Here is an 18,320-nt window from a genome sequence, read left to right as displayed (position 1 = left end):
TGCTGACTAAGACACTTAGATCTGGATAAAGACTGATGTCCCCAACCCCCACTCAGACCCAAGGCAGGCATGACAGCTAAACAGACTGATTTCTGACAGGTAAGATCCCCACATGGACAAAGACGGGCCCCTAATCTGGACAGACAGTCATAAGCTGTAGATGGCCAGACCAGCAGTGGGACAGTCCACAAAGATAGGCTAAACAGCAGCCTGAAAGGCCATCTTCAACACAAGATAATCAAACATGAGCACCATACCCCAGCTGGGCAGCCAGACAGATACCAGCTAGATGAACCCCTAGCTGGAAAAATTTCCAGACAGATAAAAACACCCAGCTGAATGGAGACATACTCTCAGCTAGACAGACCCACTCCCAAATGCACAGACAGACTGACCGACCTTTTAGTCGGACTCCCAGCCAGGCAGGACCTTGACTGTACAGACTCCCCAACCAGCCAGCCAGGCTCCCAGCGAGGCAGATAGTTAGCTCTCCAGGAAATTGGCCAGATAGGCAGATAAGCATAAACCAGACAGATCCCCCACTATCTAGACCATTTCCCAATTGGGTGTATGTATGTGGCAGATTAGCAGATGCTTGTGACAGACCTCAATGGATGAACCAGTCAGATAGTGAGATAGATGGACCTCAAGCCAAGTGGCTAGTTACAGAGTCTGAACTGGGTAGACATCCGAAGCTACATGAACCCTACCTGAACAGGTGAATAAACAAGTCACAGACTGTATTTAGACAAATCTCCAACTAGACTGACCCCTAGCTGTTCACACAGTGCCTTGGCCAGGCAGACCCCAGCCCTTGAGGTAGACAGTAGATGAAGAAAGCTTGGCAGACAAGTCTGAGACCTCTAGTCTCAGACAGATGGACTGACTCCAGGCTAACAGATGGACCTATAGCCAGACAGATGGATGGACCTCCAAATGGATAGACTCAGCTGGGGAAACGACCTCCAGATAGACTGACTCCAAGTCGGACAAGACCTTTACAAAGGCCTTGCCTGCATGGACATGCACACCCCAGCCAGACAGATGGACTGCATAGTCAAAATGGTTTCCTTACCCAATAGCTCTTCAAACTGTGCTGAACCCCAGGTGGACAGAAAAAATATAGTAAATTTACATTCCTGACCCCGTTCTCTGTGTTCATTCCCAATGTGATCTAACCAGTGATGTTTATCTGATAATATTAGTAGGTTCATCCAGGCAGACACCCAGCCTCCCCTCCCCAACACAATGACCTCTCCAGGCTGCTGGAAAGCTGCCCTGCTTTTGTGATGAACATGGACCACCAAGGCCTCCACATTTCCCTGCCCAGCCAGGCCACATCTCACAGTATAGTTACTGTGAAAACTCACTCAGTAGAAGAGAATATGAAGACAGCTCAGGACCTACCCTCAACAATAAACATTAGCCCATAATCAGTGCAGAACACAACAGAGGTCCCAAGACAAATCATTTGCCCTGTGGGTGTTGGTAAAAGGAGATGCAGCTGCCTTCCAGGACCACCGTGATGCTCGTGGGCAGTGACGTCTGTCCAGCGTCATGCGGTACATACAAAGCCTCCCCATGAGCAAGATGAAGAATTGACTCAGAAACCCAGGCATTCCCCGCTTACCTGGGAACAGGAAGCCAGCATCATCTCAGACTCTGAGATGAAAAGTTGCAGACCACCTTGATGGAAAGCCGCAGGAAGTTAGTAGAGGATGGAAAGACGCAGGAAGTTACAGTGGTCGTCAAGTTCAAAGCCAAAAACAGGTCGCTTGACTCCAAAGAAGTGTGGGGTATGGAGGAAGAGAGGCCCTATGGCAGGAGACATTACTTTTCCTGAGTGGCGAGGAGAAAGCCCCGCTAGTGAGCCCTGATCGGAGGTCTGCCCAGGCTGGTAACCATTTAACCAGTTGCCTACTAGAAGCCATGACTGTGGGATGGCAGTGGGCAGACAGACGAGATATTTGAGGGAATAGTTTTGGGACTAAGCCTTTTGCAAGTCCTACCTAAAATAAGGAGCAGTTCTGGAGTGAAAGAGAACAGCCCATGTGAAAAGCTGAACAGGAGGTGCCAGCAAAAGAAATGATGGGATGGGGAGGCAGAGAATGTGGGAGCACACTAGGCTGGCTTGTATATTTAATTCACTTGATCCGTAGAATTGTATCTGGAAGTAGACCCTGTCACTGCATTTGTTTGACAGATGAAAGGTAGCCTCTGAAAAGCCAGCTTTTAATTTGAGATTCAAAGTCAGAACTGGGTCTCAGTAGTGATGAAGAAATCCATGGCTCTGCATGAAAGAGGCTGTAAATTAGGAAATGAACAGAGCTGGCTTTGCCTGGGGCATGCGTACACAGGACTGAGGTGGTAGTCATCAGAGCAACCCCACAATGGAGGTGACCTTGCCACCCTCACCTTACTGGGCCCACTGACACAGTGTTCCTAGCATCAGTTAATATTTCTTTCTTACTTTTTTTTTAATAGTTTATTTTTACATCATTTTGTGCCTTTTTCCATCTCAGTTATAATCCCTTGGGCTTTAGTTAATGTTTCTTTTAAGTAGACCTGTGGAGTAGTAGTTAACTTGGACTCCGTCATTCACTAGTAAGACACCAGGAATGGTCGGAGTGACACGGTGGGGCTTCTGGGCAAGGTTCTTAATTTCTCTCTGGTCTAGTTTTCTCATCTGTAAAATAAGGCAATAAGGTTAACTTTATCATAGGCTTCCTCACAAGAATGAATCTGGATTTTCACAACTAACATGGAAAGTTAGCGATCTCATTTTTCAGGGTTTACCCTCCAGAATAAAATAGAATATACTTGGAATGATCAAAAAAAAAAAAAAACCACTAAAGACACAATTAAATAAAAACAAAACTGATTATACATTCTCCTGCATAAAGCCCCGGATTCTGTGTAGTCTTTAAAAGCAGTTGCCTTTTAAATCAGTGGGCAGAAAATGGTTTACTTAACATAAGTTATTGAGGTAATTAAGTAGTCATTAAGGGGGACACAAATTTGAAGCACACATACTTTATGGCAGGATAAATGTGTCAGAATTTAAATGTAAAATATTAAACCATAGATGTATTAAAGAAAATTATGGGAAGATTTCTTTATAATCTTGGACAGCAACAGTCTTTGCTAACTATGGAATAACAAGTCAAAAGCTCAGGAGAAATATAGGGAAATTTTATTGCATTTAACAGCTCACTCACAAAAATCAGTCAGAAAATTAATGACAAACTTGAAAAACACAACTGAGATCAAACAAAATACTAATTTTCTGAGATGTAAAAAGTTCTTAAGCAGTCAATAAAGGCCAAAGACTAAAAATATGCAAAGATGTACTACCTTACACATAAAAAGATAGAAAAATTAGAATTAATCAAAAAAGTAACCTTCACTTAGATTAGCAAAAATTGAAAGTTAATAATACAATGTGTTGACTAAGATATGAGGAAACAGGATTCTCTCATACATGGCCAGTGGGTATATACATTCACACAGCCTACATGGAAGGCATTTTACTATAATCTATTAAAATTTTAAAAAACACATACTCTATCAAATTTCATTTCTAGGCATTTCTCTTACATGGGCAACTCACAGAACTCCCAAAGGACTGTTGCACTGGATTATTCCCTGTAGCATTGTTTGATGTAGCAGAAGACTGGCAACTATTCACACATTCTTGGTGGGGTTAAATAAATCCTGTGATGGAATATTATGCAGTTGTTAAAAAAGAAAGCCAGAGGGAGAAGGAATGAAGACACCTATGCCCTGATGTGGACAAATCTCCAATTGGAAAATTAAAAAATAAAAGGTTATTATGTTCAAAAAAAAGGTTTATATGTTTTTCCTTGGATTACATAAGACAACTTTGAAAAAAGCACAAGCATGCTTTAAAAAATGCACAATGATGTAAAATGTAAACAAACATATAAATCACAAGAAAATTGAGAGAACCAAAAAGGCCTGTGGCCCTGTTCCCTACAGGAAGTTTCCCAACCTTGCTGCTTAGATTTGCTACTTCCAGGCCTGCTGCTTGGGGGAGTCTGTTGCTTGGAGTCTGCTGCTTGCTGAAGCAGTTCCTGCAGTGTGCTGCTTGTCCACAGCAGTAGCTGTGGCTGCCCTGACCCCTTCCCAAACAATAAAGAATGTACATACTGTGATGGATGGAATGACAAGTTTCCTCATACAACCTGTATAAAACCCCACCATTCCTGTAATTCGGCACTCAGTCTTTCGGAACTGATCCCACTGAGCTTGCCAGTGTGACAAGTAAATCTCTCTCTCCACCTCTCTGAGTGCCGGCTGATTTCCTGGGAAATCGCTGTAACAGGCCAGTCTGCCTTCTTCCCCTCCCTGCCCACCTCCTCTCTCCGCACTGGCACTCATGTCCCATTCTCGAGGTCCTCCTGTGCCTTGTGCTGACAGTTCCCCTTGTCCAGCACTGTCCTACCCTACTCTTTGAGTGAGGGCTGTCTTCCTACTACCTCCCATGATTACATCCTTCTGCCACCAGAAGTGATTTGGGATGAACTATCCCCACCCCCTCCAGAAGTGACAGTGACATAAAAACAGTCACTGCCCCTCAGGATATACTTTCTACCAGCGTCCGCATCTTTCTTTGGAGGCAGTCATAGCAAGAAGAGCATCTTTCGCTATATGTGGTCCCTTTTCCTGAACTCACTTCAGAGTCCTAAGGGAAATGGGTGGTGTGTTATTCATAATAAATCCTTTTCAACAACACTTGAGTTTCTGTTAATGAGGGGACTTTCAGGTAGCACCCAGAAAACCTAAGGCTGAGAATGTTTGCAGAGGTTGATTCAATATCCATCTCCAGACCTGAGGTGGAATTCAGTTGTCAATACTTTAATCAATAATATTGGGAGAAGGGGGATCCCTGGTGGCCTAGTGGCTAAGTCTTAGCACTACACTACTACTGCTTGAATTCGATCCCCAGCCACAGAGCTGACCCACGTACGGTGCAGCACACCTCTCCTGGCTGGCCCACTGCACCCCTCAGCAGTGTACTTCATCAGTCGGCCTGTTCTGCTCCCCACTCTGTCTCTGGTGAATCCTCTCACACACATCCCCACCTCTGACCTACACCCAGTTCTTCTATGCAAATAAATATTTTTAAAAAATCATATCTCTGTAACAAAACCTCTGTGAACATCTGAACGCCAAAGGCTTCAACAGCTTTCAGATTGGTAAACTAGAATGCACCCTCACCCCAAGAGGATGGTATACCCCAAATTTCAGAGGAACAGAAGACCCTTTTGTATTTTTTCCTACATATCTCTTCTTGATTGCTTATCTGTCTCCTTAGTAATAAACTTGTAGTTAACTAGTTGAAAGAAACTATTAAGTAAACTTTCCTTGAGTTCTGGAGTCACTGCAGCAAAATAAACCCAAGGAGGGGAGTTGTGGGGACCCTCAGCCTGTAATCAGTCCATTAGAACCACAGATGAAAACCTGGACTTGCCATTAGCCTCTAAACAGGGGCAGTGTTTTGGATAAACCCTTTATAGGATCTGACAGTCAATCTCAGAACTGAGCTCAGTTTGTGAGACACCTGTCCAGGAACCACTGAGAAGTGGAGAATTCTTGGTAGTGTTGGAGCTGGGTGGGAAACTTGTCAGAAACAATTACTTAGTACATTTTGGTGAGCTTGTTATTTCTCATGTGGGGTGTTCTGCAGGGTGGAGCAAATCTTCATAATTAGGAAATCCCACCTTAGAAGAACTCAGCCATGTTTCTATTTTCCCCAAATGCAATAGACATATTCAGACCTAAGCAAAGGAAGCCAACAGGGGAGAATTATGGTGGAGACCTCTCTAGTGTCTAGGGGACCTCTCGGGTTCAGAGGCCTCGCTAGTGTCCAGGGACTTCTCTAGTTTTCGGGGGACCTCTCTAGTGTCCAGATGACACAGGGAGAAAAGGCAAGGAAGCACTTTCCCACCTGGTGTGAAGAGAACCATAAACAGCGTGGGGTAGCTTGGATGCAGGTGTCTGGGTGTGTGGGAAATAATCGGAGGGAGCAGAATGGGTCAGGAAGAGCCTCTAACAAAAGCTACCTTTTCCTGGTCAGGTCATTGCTAGACAAGTATGGAGGCCCCATAGCATAAAACTGAAGCTTGCTTATATTAAGAATAGGAGAATACAGTGGGGTAATTGTTTTCAAGAATTATTTGGCTATCCTAGCCTTTAACAAATGAGTTCAGTAGGAATCTATCCCCTGGAGGTAGCCTCAAAAGTCCACTAAGGAGTGCTTTTCTCTTGAGCTGAGGGGTGGTCTGACCCTGAAGGGGTCACCCTCTAGGGTGGTGCCTTGAGTTTGACAAAAGCAAGCAAGTAAAACACTTCCCCAGAAGGATCATGACAAAGCAAATTACTCTGTGTGATCTGGTGGCAAAAAGCAATCCATCCCCCCCTTCCCCACTCATGTTTCAGAGAAGGGAAACTTAAGAGGGGGGCTCCTGTGCAGGATTTTTGGGGTAACTATCCCTAGTTTACACGGATAAAGTGTACGTATGAAAAGACCAATGGATTGGCAAGAAGGATGAGGAAATGTGCGTTTGAACCAAGGTTATATTCCCTCATTTATTTATGCCAGGCAGAAACTGGGAGGCTGTTTTCTGGGACATCCAACTTCCCTCCAAATCTGCCCATTGCATATGCTCCGTCCCCTGTGTTAACATTGGAAAATGGGGGAATCTCCTCTCCTTTTCCTGAACCTAGGACAGGTGGGTCCTCCTCACTGAGGCTGAGCAGAACCCCCTACAACCTTGCAAACCTGAATAACACCTGGTGCTGAGTGAGCAGATATGGAAAACCCAAGACACAAGCAGAGACCTCTGCCAGTATTTGTTCAGAGGGGCTTTCTTCGCTTGCACAGGGGGTCTTGACCATCTAGCATACTCTTCCATCAAGTTTTGTGCCTTACACATCCCATACATCAGTTCCTATAAATAATTTTTATACCGTAGTTATAAATAAAATAGTTAATGCCAACTCTCTGATTCCTAATTTTTCTGCTTTACAGATGCTTTAATGGTTGCTTGGGACCTGACCAAAGTGAAAAGGGAACCTTCCAGACACAATACCAGTGTGAGTAGGTATGCAGCACAACACCAAGCAATCCTTGGATACCAGCAGGGTGTCCAAGAATTCAGCTCAATTCTGACACTACCTGCTCAAAATTAATATCAGATGCCACCATCTCCCAAGACGCCCCTCCACGTCAGAGGCCAGCCTTAAGAACAGTTGTTTACCTATGCTTCTGATAAACTGGCTATAAATCACAACCCCTTTTTAGGTTCAATTAATTGTGTTAGACTGACTTACAGATCACCAATGTGTTCATTAGATCACCAATTTATTGCTGAGGGTCTAACAGGAACAGCCAGGTCTAAGAAATGAATAGGGCAAGGTATGAGGAAAAGGCACAGAGCTTCTGTGTCCTATCTAAGTGTTCCACTCTCCCTAAGTCTCCTGGGCTTCCCAACCTGGGAGTCCCTTAAAATCCCCTCTTCTTGGGGTCTCCCTGGAGGCACAAGGGGTTAAGTCTCAGCGCTATAAAGCTATCAGCAGCCACTGAAGCATAAGTTTGATCTGTTCCCAGGCCAGGGAGGTGACCCACATGGCACAGCAGACCTCCAGTCTCCTCTGCTGCTCCCCTCAGCAATGTATTTCAGTACATCTGACTGTTCTGCTCCCCACTTTGTCTCTGGTGAATCCTGTCACCCTCCTCTCTCCCCACCCCTCTCTGGCTTACACCTCAACTCTTGTATGCATAAATAAATAAATCTTTTTTAAAAAATCCCTTCTTTTTAACTTTTATAGAGACTTCATTGTGTAGGCATGATTGATTTATCATTGGACGTTGGTGATCAAACCCAGTCTCCAGCCCTCCCCACTTCCGTGGAGGTCTGGAAATGGGACTGGAGCTTCCAAGTCTCTAATCACAAAATTGGTACTCTGGGCAATCAGCCCTAACCTGAAGGGCTTTATGAAAGTTACACTCATTAAGCAAGTAGTTCAAATTTGAGAACAAAAGGGTGGTTAACTAATGGTCAAAATCATAAAGTTTGCTCTAATATAAAAATTTTGTATAAATTTAATGCAGGGGTGTATATGTAACTTGTATTTATGCAAATTTTGTGTCCTATGTAGTTTAAATAATATAAAGTAAGTAAATTATAAAAACAAACAGACAAAAACCAAAAGTTATACTCATTAATATAAACCCAGTGTGAATAGCAAGATACCCACTTAAATTTTCATGGCTGTGAAGATTTGTTAGGAGCTAAGGATAAGAGATCAAATATTATGAAAAATATTTTTATTACTCATATCTTTCTGGAAATTCCAAGAGTTTTGAGACTGTGAACCAGGAACTGTAAATAAAAATCAAGTATATATGAGAAATATACTTTGGCTATGTGATTGACCATAAATATATAGTTATTATAATTCATTGCAAAGTTATTTGAGTTGAGGGGGATTTTGACTACACAAATATAATCAGACTTAAAAAAATTTTAAATGAACATCAATTGTGTGCACAACTATATCATTGCCATCTGTCTTCCTAATATGAAATTATTGTTAAATTATTTCTGTTTTTTTTCTGGAAAGACAAGTTTGGGTGTCTAGAGAATTTCATATCTAAAAAATGTTTCATTTGAAGGTGCCTTGCAAAGAAATTTAGTTTCCTCAGGACTGAATGTCCCCTTAGGAATAATAAGTATGTAGGAGAACCATGAGTCTCCCTGCTTCTCCTGTGTTACTTTCCGAAAGAAGAAAGCTGGGGGATTATAAAAGTCCAGAGGTCATTACCCCTGAATTCCTGAGTCAGGAACAGAGGGGCAGAGCCTTGCAAATGATGAAAGAGAACCAGTAGGAGACAGGGGGCCTCCTGTTACTAAAGGCCTCCCACTTCTGCTCTCAGTGCAGCTCTGTTCTCCTGCCTGCCGGTGGGGGAGGGTTATCTTCCCTCTCCTAAGTTCCCACACTTAACTCTTCTCACCCTGTCTCTGCCTGCACTTCTTCTAGTAGCCATAATCCTCTGGCAGAGGGCAGCGTCTTCTTTCTTTACAGACTCCCGCAGCTGCATCTTGACCTCTGCCAGGAAGTTGCCTTGGGTTTGCTCTCTTGACACTGCTTGGAGTCTTGGGCACTCACTCCACTTTGGGTCCTCCCTGTTAAACTGAATGTTTGCCTAAGAGGGGATGGTTGATTTCAAATTTTGGTCAGAAGTCTGTATTTTGAAATCCTTCTCTCTCCACCCTTGATTACTCTTTCCTTAAACCTCTCACTGATTAAAATGTTTGCACACATTAGAGTTGGGTGAGTTGCTTTTATGTGTTTGGGTGGACATGATCTTAAAAGAAGAAACATGGTTTTTACTCTAAATACTTTGAAATCCCTGGATACCTGAGAGTTTTGATCCATTTCACTTTGGGTTCCTTGATCATGAAAGAGCCAACTGGTGGCTCAGCCCTTTGGGGAGAGCTTGGCTCCCACACCACTTTCTCCCATGGACACTGTGAATGTGTTTCCGTTTGTCTTCTGTGTTTATGTATCTTTTTGCTTCAGAGATGTCTTATTTGCTTCTCACCCTTAAGTCAGAAAACCTGAGCTTGGCCTCTTAGACACTTTGTATGTATGTGTGCAAGGCATTCCTAATTACTAGTTTAGAAATTTGAATTTATACAAAGGTTTCTGTGTGGGAGTGAGCTTTCTTTGTTTCTTGCTTTTTATATCCTCCTTCTTAAGCCCTCCCCCTTCTCAAGACCACATTTAAAACCATGAGGTGAACTTCCCTACTTGCTAAGGCCAAGATGGCATCTTAAAGGCTGCGGCAAAGTAACATCCCTCCTCCTTCTTAAGTCCTGTTACAGGGCTTCACAATGTTGGAATGGGTTGTCCTGACTGGATCCTCACTGTGTACTTAAAAGGGACATAAGAGAATCAACGGCAGACACACACAAAATGCTTAATAATAGGTTTACTTACAAAAAGGCAAAAATAAAGAAAAGAATAACTCAGGGAGAAAGAGGGAGAGAAAATTTGATGAATGCTTCCTACCAGTTTTGCTGAGCTGGGACCCCAATAACATGCTGAAAGCAGCTGAAAAATCAAAGGCCCAAAGACCCATGTGTCTGGTTATATACCAAGTCTGGCTGCTTAACCCCACCCTCAGGTCCCAGCAACGCTCCCTATGGTGTTGATGTCATTATGGGATTTGTAGTCCTTGGTGTTTTGAATCTATTTGGTCTGGAGTGGGGGTGAAGTCGATAAGACCTGTGTTTGTGGAGTTAAATATTAACTTGAAATTAAAAATTTAATCTGAAACATGTACGCCTTTAGAGTTATTGAATTAGGAACAGTGTTTTTTATTATACCTAGGTTTATACATTTAAAAAGTGTGAATTTACAGAAGTTAAGGTTTGGTGGAAAAAAAGTGGTTACTTGTGGAATGAGAGAATATAAGAAAATGGGAAAGATCATTTTGTCACCACTGTGCTGCTGAGTCTATCTGTTAAGGGAAGTATGTCTTAAAGGAACTCTGCAGAGTCTTATGGACTCCATCCCTACTCCAGCTTTCTGTACCCTACACCCTACTCCAGTGATTGGAAACTACAACTCCCAGCAGTACCAGGGAGAGAACTGTGAGGACCCAAGGGCGGAGCTAGCAGGAATGAATTCTGGGACATTTTGGGGGGTAAATTGGGGGCGGTTGCATCTCTCACGGGCTGTCTCTCTCTCTCTCCTGACCTCGTGACTTGGTGCAGACTTGGTGCATTCAGTCAGCCTAGCCGTAAGGTATTGCAATTACTTTGTTTTTATATCCCGCTCTCTTTCCCTGGGTTGTTTCCTATTCCTTTCCCTTTTTTGTAAATAAACTCGTTATTGACCCTTTAGTGTACCTGCAGTGTAACTGAATTGTGAGCACGCGGGTGAGGCCCCACAGACAGGCGGCCCAGTCCACTTTGGGCTACCCTGTAACATATTCAGAATGTTGATACTTCATATTGTCAGTATTGAGTAATTAATGGCATTTCCCCCTTGACATTTATGGCAAAACTCCCCAGAAATCTAAATCAAGAAGTATTGGTAGTCATTAATTTGATTGAATTTTTTCAAGATTTATTTATTTATATACCTAATTGGAGTACAGGCCAGAGGTGCAGGGGTGGTGAGAGGATTCACCAGAGACAGTGGGGAGCAGAACAGGCAGACTGACAAAGTATACTGCTGAGGGGAGCAGCGGGCAGGTCAGGAGAGGTCTGCCACGCCATGTGGTTTGCCTCCGTGGCCAGGGATCAAACTCTTGCTGAAGAAGTTGCAGCCAGCTTCGTAGTGCTGTGCTTTAACCTGTTGTACTGCCAGGAAGGGCCTAGAGGAAATTTTATGAAATATCCATGGAGCTGCTAAGACAGTCCACAGAATTCCTCCTTTTCTTTATGGGAAAGACATAAAACACATTTGGCTACTATGCATTTATCTGATAAATTTGAACTTAATGGCAAGTTTTTTCATTTGAGGGAAATACTTAACTTTAACATATCCATGAACATTAATACTGGTGTTCTAAATTTTTTGTGAGACTTCATAAGTATATAATATATTCTGATATAACATTGCTTGTCAATTTTGATTATTGTTGTTTTGGAATGCTTTAAGTTATAACATTCAACAAATTTCCTTGTCTATTATGTTAACATTTTTAATTTTGTTTTAGAGTTCTGGCACTTACAGAAATTGTTTTTGGAGAAATAAAAAGGAGAGCTATCTTGGCAATTTTTTTTTTAAGATTTATTTATTTATTCATACAGAACTGGGGTACAGGCCAGAGATGCGGAGGGTGAGAGAATTCACCAGGGACAGAATGGGGAGCCGAACAGGCAGATTGATTAAGTACACTGCTGAGGGGAGCAGTGGGTGGGTCAGGAGAGGTCTGTGGATCTCCTCCGGGGCAGGTGGGGATCTAACTCATGTGGAAGTGTCTTAAGCTTCTGTAGTGCAGTGCTTTAACCTGCTGCACCACCAGGGAGGGCTGATCTTGGCAATTTTTAAGACCCATGGTAATAGATGGAATTTGAGATTGAGAGATTTCTACATAGGAGTGAACATATTAACAATCTTAATAAGTTTTGTTTTGATTCATGGAAAAAAATTTTTTCTTTGAGCTGAACAGTAGCTGTAGCAAAGTTAAATTGCCATTTTGTGAGAAGAATTAAATTCTGTTGGCATTTTCTCTCTACTTCACACCATCATGATACAGAAAATAGTAAAATGTTGTCATATTACTCATGAGAATGTGTCTGTCTTTGCATAATTTCAATAGGGAATTTCATTTGCTCCTCCTGAAATAGAGAATTAAACATCACAAGGCTTTGATTGAAATCTTACAGTTAAGATTAGATTATTTCTAGTAGTTGGATTGAGAAGAACCAAGATGAAAAAACCTGCTATGCGGTTGTAGGATTTAAGAGACCTCCAGAAGGTTGGGAAGCTTGCCTACAATGGTGACCCCAGATAAAATTCTTGAGAGCCTCCAAAACAGAAATCACAGGTGGAGTTTGATGAGACTGAAGCCTGGCTCCTGGAGCATGTACTGACCAAATGTTTAGCACTCAATCTAAGATACCTTATGTAAAACTCCATTAAAGCCAATAAAATTTCTGCTTGGTTGTTCTACCCTATGAGTTTATGCAAACACAGATCAAAAGTATTGGAATTACAATTAATTTCTTAATTGTGAAGGTGTAGAGAAAATTATTTCCTCTCAATCATTTTTTAAGTAAGTTTTGGCTTTGGCTAAGTGACTGTTTTCTAGAAATGAAGGACTTTGCCACACTGGATACTCATGACAAATGCCTAGCAACTGACTGCTATTGTTTTTGGACACATTGTAACCATAGAAGAGACTGTTTTTTTGATATCACATCCTAGCGCCCACACATTTGAACTTAATCACCACAGTTTTTGATGGCAAAAGTTGAACTTGGGAGTTGTAAGAGTGCTGTGATCTCACTCTTTCCCTGTCCCTAACTTCTATTGGGTGTTCAAAAACCAATGGTGGAGTGGTGCCTTGGGGTAGATTTTAAAGACAGAACTGGTAAGCAAAAGGGGTCCTTCAGTGTCTGCAAGGTCTTCTATGTTTCTACTTCAACTTTATTGTTCTTCTTGTTAGAGGGAAAGGATGTCCTGAACAAACTCTACAGATACTGGTTTTGTGGACTCCACCCCACCCCCTACTCCATACACTGAAACTACAACTCCCAGCAACACCAAAGGAAGGACTGCTAGGACCCAAGGGTGGAGTTGAGAAGCCATTTTGAGATTTTGAGCTATAAAAAGCAGATTTGTTGAGTGGAGGCTCTCTCCCTTGGCTTCGTGTCTGATCACTGGTCACTTGGCTCTTGGTCAGCTTTCAGTTTGCTATTGGGGTTCCAAGTCAGACGAACTGGTAGGACGCATTAGTTAACTTGTATCTCTCTCTCTCTTTTCCTGGGTTGTTCCTTTTCTTTTCTGCTTGTAAATAAATCTATTATTGACCTTTGTGTGTGTGTGTCTGCAGTACATTTGAATTTGCATGGGTGAGGACCCACAGACAGGCAACCCAGTTCACTTTAGGTTGCCCTGTGACACTCTCAAGGGGGCCTACTGCCAGTGCTAAGATGCAGCACACCCCTCTTCAGTGGCTCCTCCTGTTTGTCTTTTTTCTGGCCTTAACACAATCCTGTTTTCTTTAGAGTCTATGGCAGCTTCCATCTTGACCACATGGTGGGTTCATCCTGGGTAGTGCATTGTAAACTTTTGTTGTTTCCTTCTCTCCTTGCCCTATCTGTCCTACATAACCTTTTGATCGTGTTTCCTGCCAGAATATTACCTAGAATTTGTTCTCCTGATCTTAGGCTTTGCCCACTCCGCTTTGGACTGGGTTTTGGACCATGTTTGACTGAGTGCTTACACACAAAAGGATAGTTGATTTTGGAGTTTGATTGAGGGTCTGTATTTTGAAATCCATCTCTCCCCTATTCTTCTGCTTCCTCTCTCTCTTCCCGTTGGTCCTTCCAATGATTAAAAATATTTGAGCATGTCAGAGTTTGATGAGTTTGCTTTTATGTGCACAGGTTGGTACAAACCTTTAAAATGGACAATATAGGATTTTCCCCTTAACAACTTATGGTCCTTGGGCATCTCCCAGTTTTGCTTGATATAGAGTACACTTCTAGAATGCCTTCACTGTTGGCTGAAATACAAAAACTGTCACAGCTATTTCCTACTGACCTCAGCTGCTTTATACCTTTGGTTCCCTGATGCCCTTCCAACACACACTTTTTTCAACATCATAAACTTCAGTATTTTTTCAAAACTAATATAGTCAGTTTTTAAAAGAGACCCAAATTACTGTTTTCTTTTAAGTAATAATATTTTTAATAATAATAATAATAATAGTTCTATGTGGAATTAAAGAGTGTCTTTGAATAAGAGAGAGATAAGCAATCATGGTATGTAAGAATTAGAAAATGCTTTGTTTTCTAATTGAGAGAAAATGGAGGAGGCCAAAAGTAACAAGGAGTTTGCTTTGGAGTTCACATCATAGGATGTGATGAGGATGAAGTCAATAGGAATGAATATATAAATGCAAAAGTTGGGAAAAGCATATGGGTGACTTCAATACCCCACTCTCACAAATGGACAGATCAACTAGACACATAATAAACCAGGCCACAAAGTAACTCTAAGACTCTATGATATAGACTGCTAGTAGAGAAATATAGTATACTGCACATTTTTTTCTCAGTGCACATGGGTATTCTCCAGGATTGATCACACACTGGGTCACAAGATACCCATGAACAAGTACATAAACACTGAAATCATACCAAGTATCTTCTTTGACCATGAAGGCATCAACCTAAAAATCAGCAGTGAAAAGAAAGCAAGGAGATCCCCCATTACATGGAGACTGAATACCATGCTACTGAAAGATTACTTTGAGGGAATCAAGGAAGAAATTTAAAAATACCTTGGGACAATAACAATGAGAACGCAACTTTCTAGAACATATGGGACACAGCAAAAGCAGTGTTGAAAGGAAAGTATATAGAAAGTATATAGCAAGACAGGCCCACAGCAAGAAACAAGAAAGAACCCAAAGAAACAACCTAATCTAGTATCTCAAAGAACTAGAAAAAGGGCAACAAAAAATTCCAAAAGCCATTAGAAGAAATAATAAAAATTAAAGCAGAAATAAATGAAATGGCAATTAAAAAAAGACATTCCCAAAGATCCATGAAACCAAAAGCTTGTTCTCTGGAAAAATAAACAAAGTAAAAAAAACTTTAGCTGGGATCACAAAGAAAAAGAGGAAAAAAACTCAAACAAATAGAATCATAGGAAAGAAGAGAAATCACAACAGACACAGCAGAAAGCCAGAGGCCAATTAGAGCTTGCCATGAAAATTTATATGCAAACAATTTCAACAATCAGAATGAAATGGACATATTCTTGGAACTATATATACAACCACCAAAGTTGAACAAAGAATAAACAGAAAACTTAAGCCAATTACAAGCAGCAAAATTGAGAATAATCAAAATTAAGATAAACACTGCCACAGTCACCTCCCTACAGGTATCTCACCCACATCTGCCTTAACTAGTCCAAGCTCAAGCAACAAGCACAGTTTCTTCATCACATATCTGCTACCCCATGTGGCTCCCAAAGTCTCCTGGCTCTTCAACCTGCTGCCTTCTCTGATTCCTTCTCCTCTCTCCTTTTCTCTGCTCAGCTCCGCCCTCCTTCTGGGTGGGGCAGGGAATGTGGCACTTCCCCTTTTCCTAGGGACCACCCTGTTATAGACACTTTAACTCAGAAGCACTCCCAAGGGACAGACAACTCTTCTACTGGGATCCCTGTGACTCTCTGAGGTACTGTGCCCAGAAGCTTCAATCTCAGCTGCAAACAAGTCTCTTCCAAGGCTGAGTTAGGTCTTCTGAGCCCAGAAAGCTCCCAAAGGATCTCTGAGTCAATCTTACTAGAGAAGTCCATACCCCACTGGCACTAAAAAACACAAGCCATCTTGGAGGCTAATAAATTATGGGTTTATTATTGCTATTTGATTCTCAGAAGCTTTATCAAGTTTGTGTCTGGGGTGGGGAGGCAAAATCCAGCTTCCAGGCCTGCATAGCTGGTGGTATGCAGCCTGACACAGGGGCAAAGACAGGCTCACTCCAAGGACATTGTGTCCTTGCCTGTTACATTAACATCACCAGGAGTCACAGAGAAGAAGTATAATGGAGTAGGTCCCTCCTGCAATGCGTTTGTGTTGGATAAACAAATAACTTCCTTTTACACTGTTGATAATGCCTTTTATTTTACATGCTTATCACTGTATGCCTCCCTTCTCTATTTAAAATTATCCCTGAGGGCCCTCCCTGGTGGCGCAGCGGGTTAAAGCACAGCACTGAGAATCTAAAGCCACTTTCGCATGAGTTCGATTCCCGCCTGCCCCGGAGGGGACCACATGGCGCGGCAGACCTATCCTGACACGCCTGCTGCTGCCCTCAGCAGTGTACTTCGTTGATCTGCCTGTTGTGCTCCCCACTCTGTCTCTGGTGAAACCTCTCACCGCCCCTGAGCCTCTGGACTATACCCCAGTTCTGTATGCACAAATAAATAAATCTTTAAAAATAAAAATTATCCCTGAAGTGTCTGCAGGCCCTTTGAAGTCTTTGTAGCTGTCATTGTGAGGGCAGCATCGTGCTCTGTCTGATTGGAGCCAAGCTGCCCACTCACCTTGTCCACACTCTGCCTTGTCCACTGTGGTTCACATCATGTATTTGCTTGACAGAACTTTTTTACTGTGTTGTGGGTGGGGTGAGGGGGAGGGCAGGAAGAGGTGTAAGGGGATGCATTTTCTTTATTGATAAGAATGCCAATATGCACATGTACTTTCATTTTTCAAATATCTATTTACCTATGCTTGATGGCCAAAAGTGCATTCCTTAGGTTAAAAGGCAGTAAGAGAAACAAGCTTTATGACATATAGGTGCTGGCCTGACATCACAGTCAAGTTGTGGACTCTTGCACTGACATAACCAATGTCACAGATCAGGCGAAGTCTCTCTGGACTCTGATGGAACAAGCCAGGCTCCCCCTCCCTGTCCACAGCTGGGCACAGACAGAACATTACATTGTCCAGGTCACCAAGTGGAAACAGCCCAGCTGGCTACTCTGAGTCACCTGGCTGGCTGCTTCCTAAAAACGTTTGGTGCAGTCAACTTACCCCAAAACCTCACCCCAGCCTCAACCTCACACTGCCATTCCATCCTCCCGCCTTCTAGATAAAGGTGCTGGATCATAGAATTGCCCCAATTCCTGACAGCATCGGAGCAAAGCTTGAGGCTTTCTCCTCCAGATCATTCAACACAAGCCCTAATTCTGTCCTACACTTTTCCTCAAATTCTCTTTCTGTGTGAAACACCCACGAATACCCAGCATGCACATTCTCCCCCATGCAATGACATATCAGGGTGTTCTCTGGGGGGGGAGGGGCAGGAAAGAGCATGAATAAGAGTAATTTTGTGCAAAATTGGTTCCTTAAAAAGTTGCACCAATTTGCATTCCCTTCCCCTGTTGAAACTGCTTTATCTTCTTCCCAAGATTGTTCAGAAGATCAAACAAAACATGATGTGTTGTTGACCAAAGAAAGGTCTTTCTTCATGTGGACAGTTTCTCCTCCACAACCGAGACCACCTTCCTGTTCTCCTTCATGAGATCAGACCCGACTGCTGAGGCTGGCATATGTGTGAGGTCATAACTCTCATACCCCAAACAATATCCCTCCAAGTTCACTCTTTCAGTCCACAAATATTGAATATCTACAGTGGGCTTTGGGGATAGACCAGTGAATTTTAGAATGAACCTGTTCTTTTTAGCTAAATTTTTATTACAGAGAGAAGAGACAGACAATATGTCTAAAGTATAGACAATCAATGTCAAGACCATCGTATTTAAAATGGGTGAGCGCGGTAAACAACCTAGGCACAAGACTGGGGAAGTTCTGGGAATGTTTGTTAGTGTCAGGAGTGCTGACTGTGGGGTCAGGGCCAGAGGAAGACTGAGTGGGCCCAGGGCTGTGAGGCGGCAGGAAGGACACACAATTCATAAAGGGTAACCTCTGACGTCTGACCACATTGTTTTCTTTGAAGGCACAGAAAATAGTCCATAACCACTAACTTCTGACCACATTGTTTTCTTTGAAGGCACAGGAAATACTCCACAACTGA

The sequence above is a fragment of the Condylura cristata genome, unplaced genomic scaffold, assembly GCF_000260355.1.
Source record: "Condylura cristata isolate star-nosed mole 26May11 unplaced genomic scaffold, ConCri1.0 scaffold00002, whole genome shotgun sequence".
Classification (NCBI taxonomy): domain Eukaryota; kingdom Metazoa; phylum Chordata; class Mammalia; order Eulipotyphla; family Talpidae; genus Condylura; species Condylura cristata.
This window is presented reverse-complemented; position numbering follows the sequence as displayed.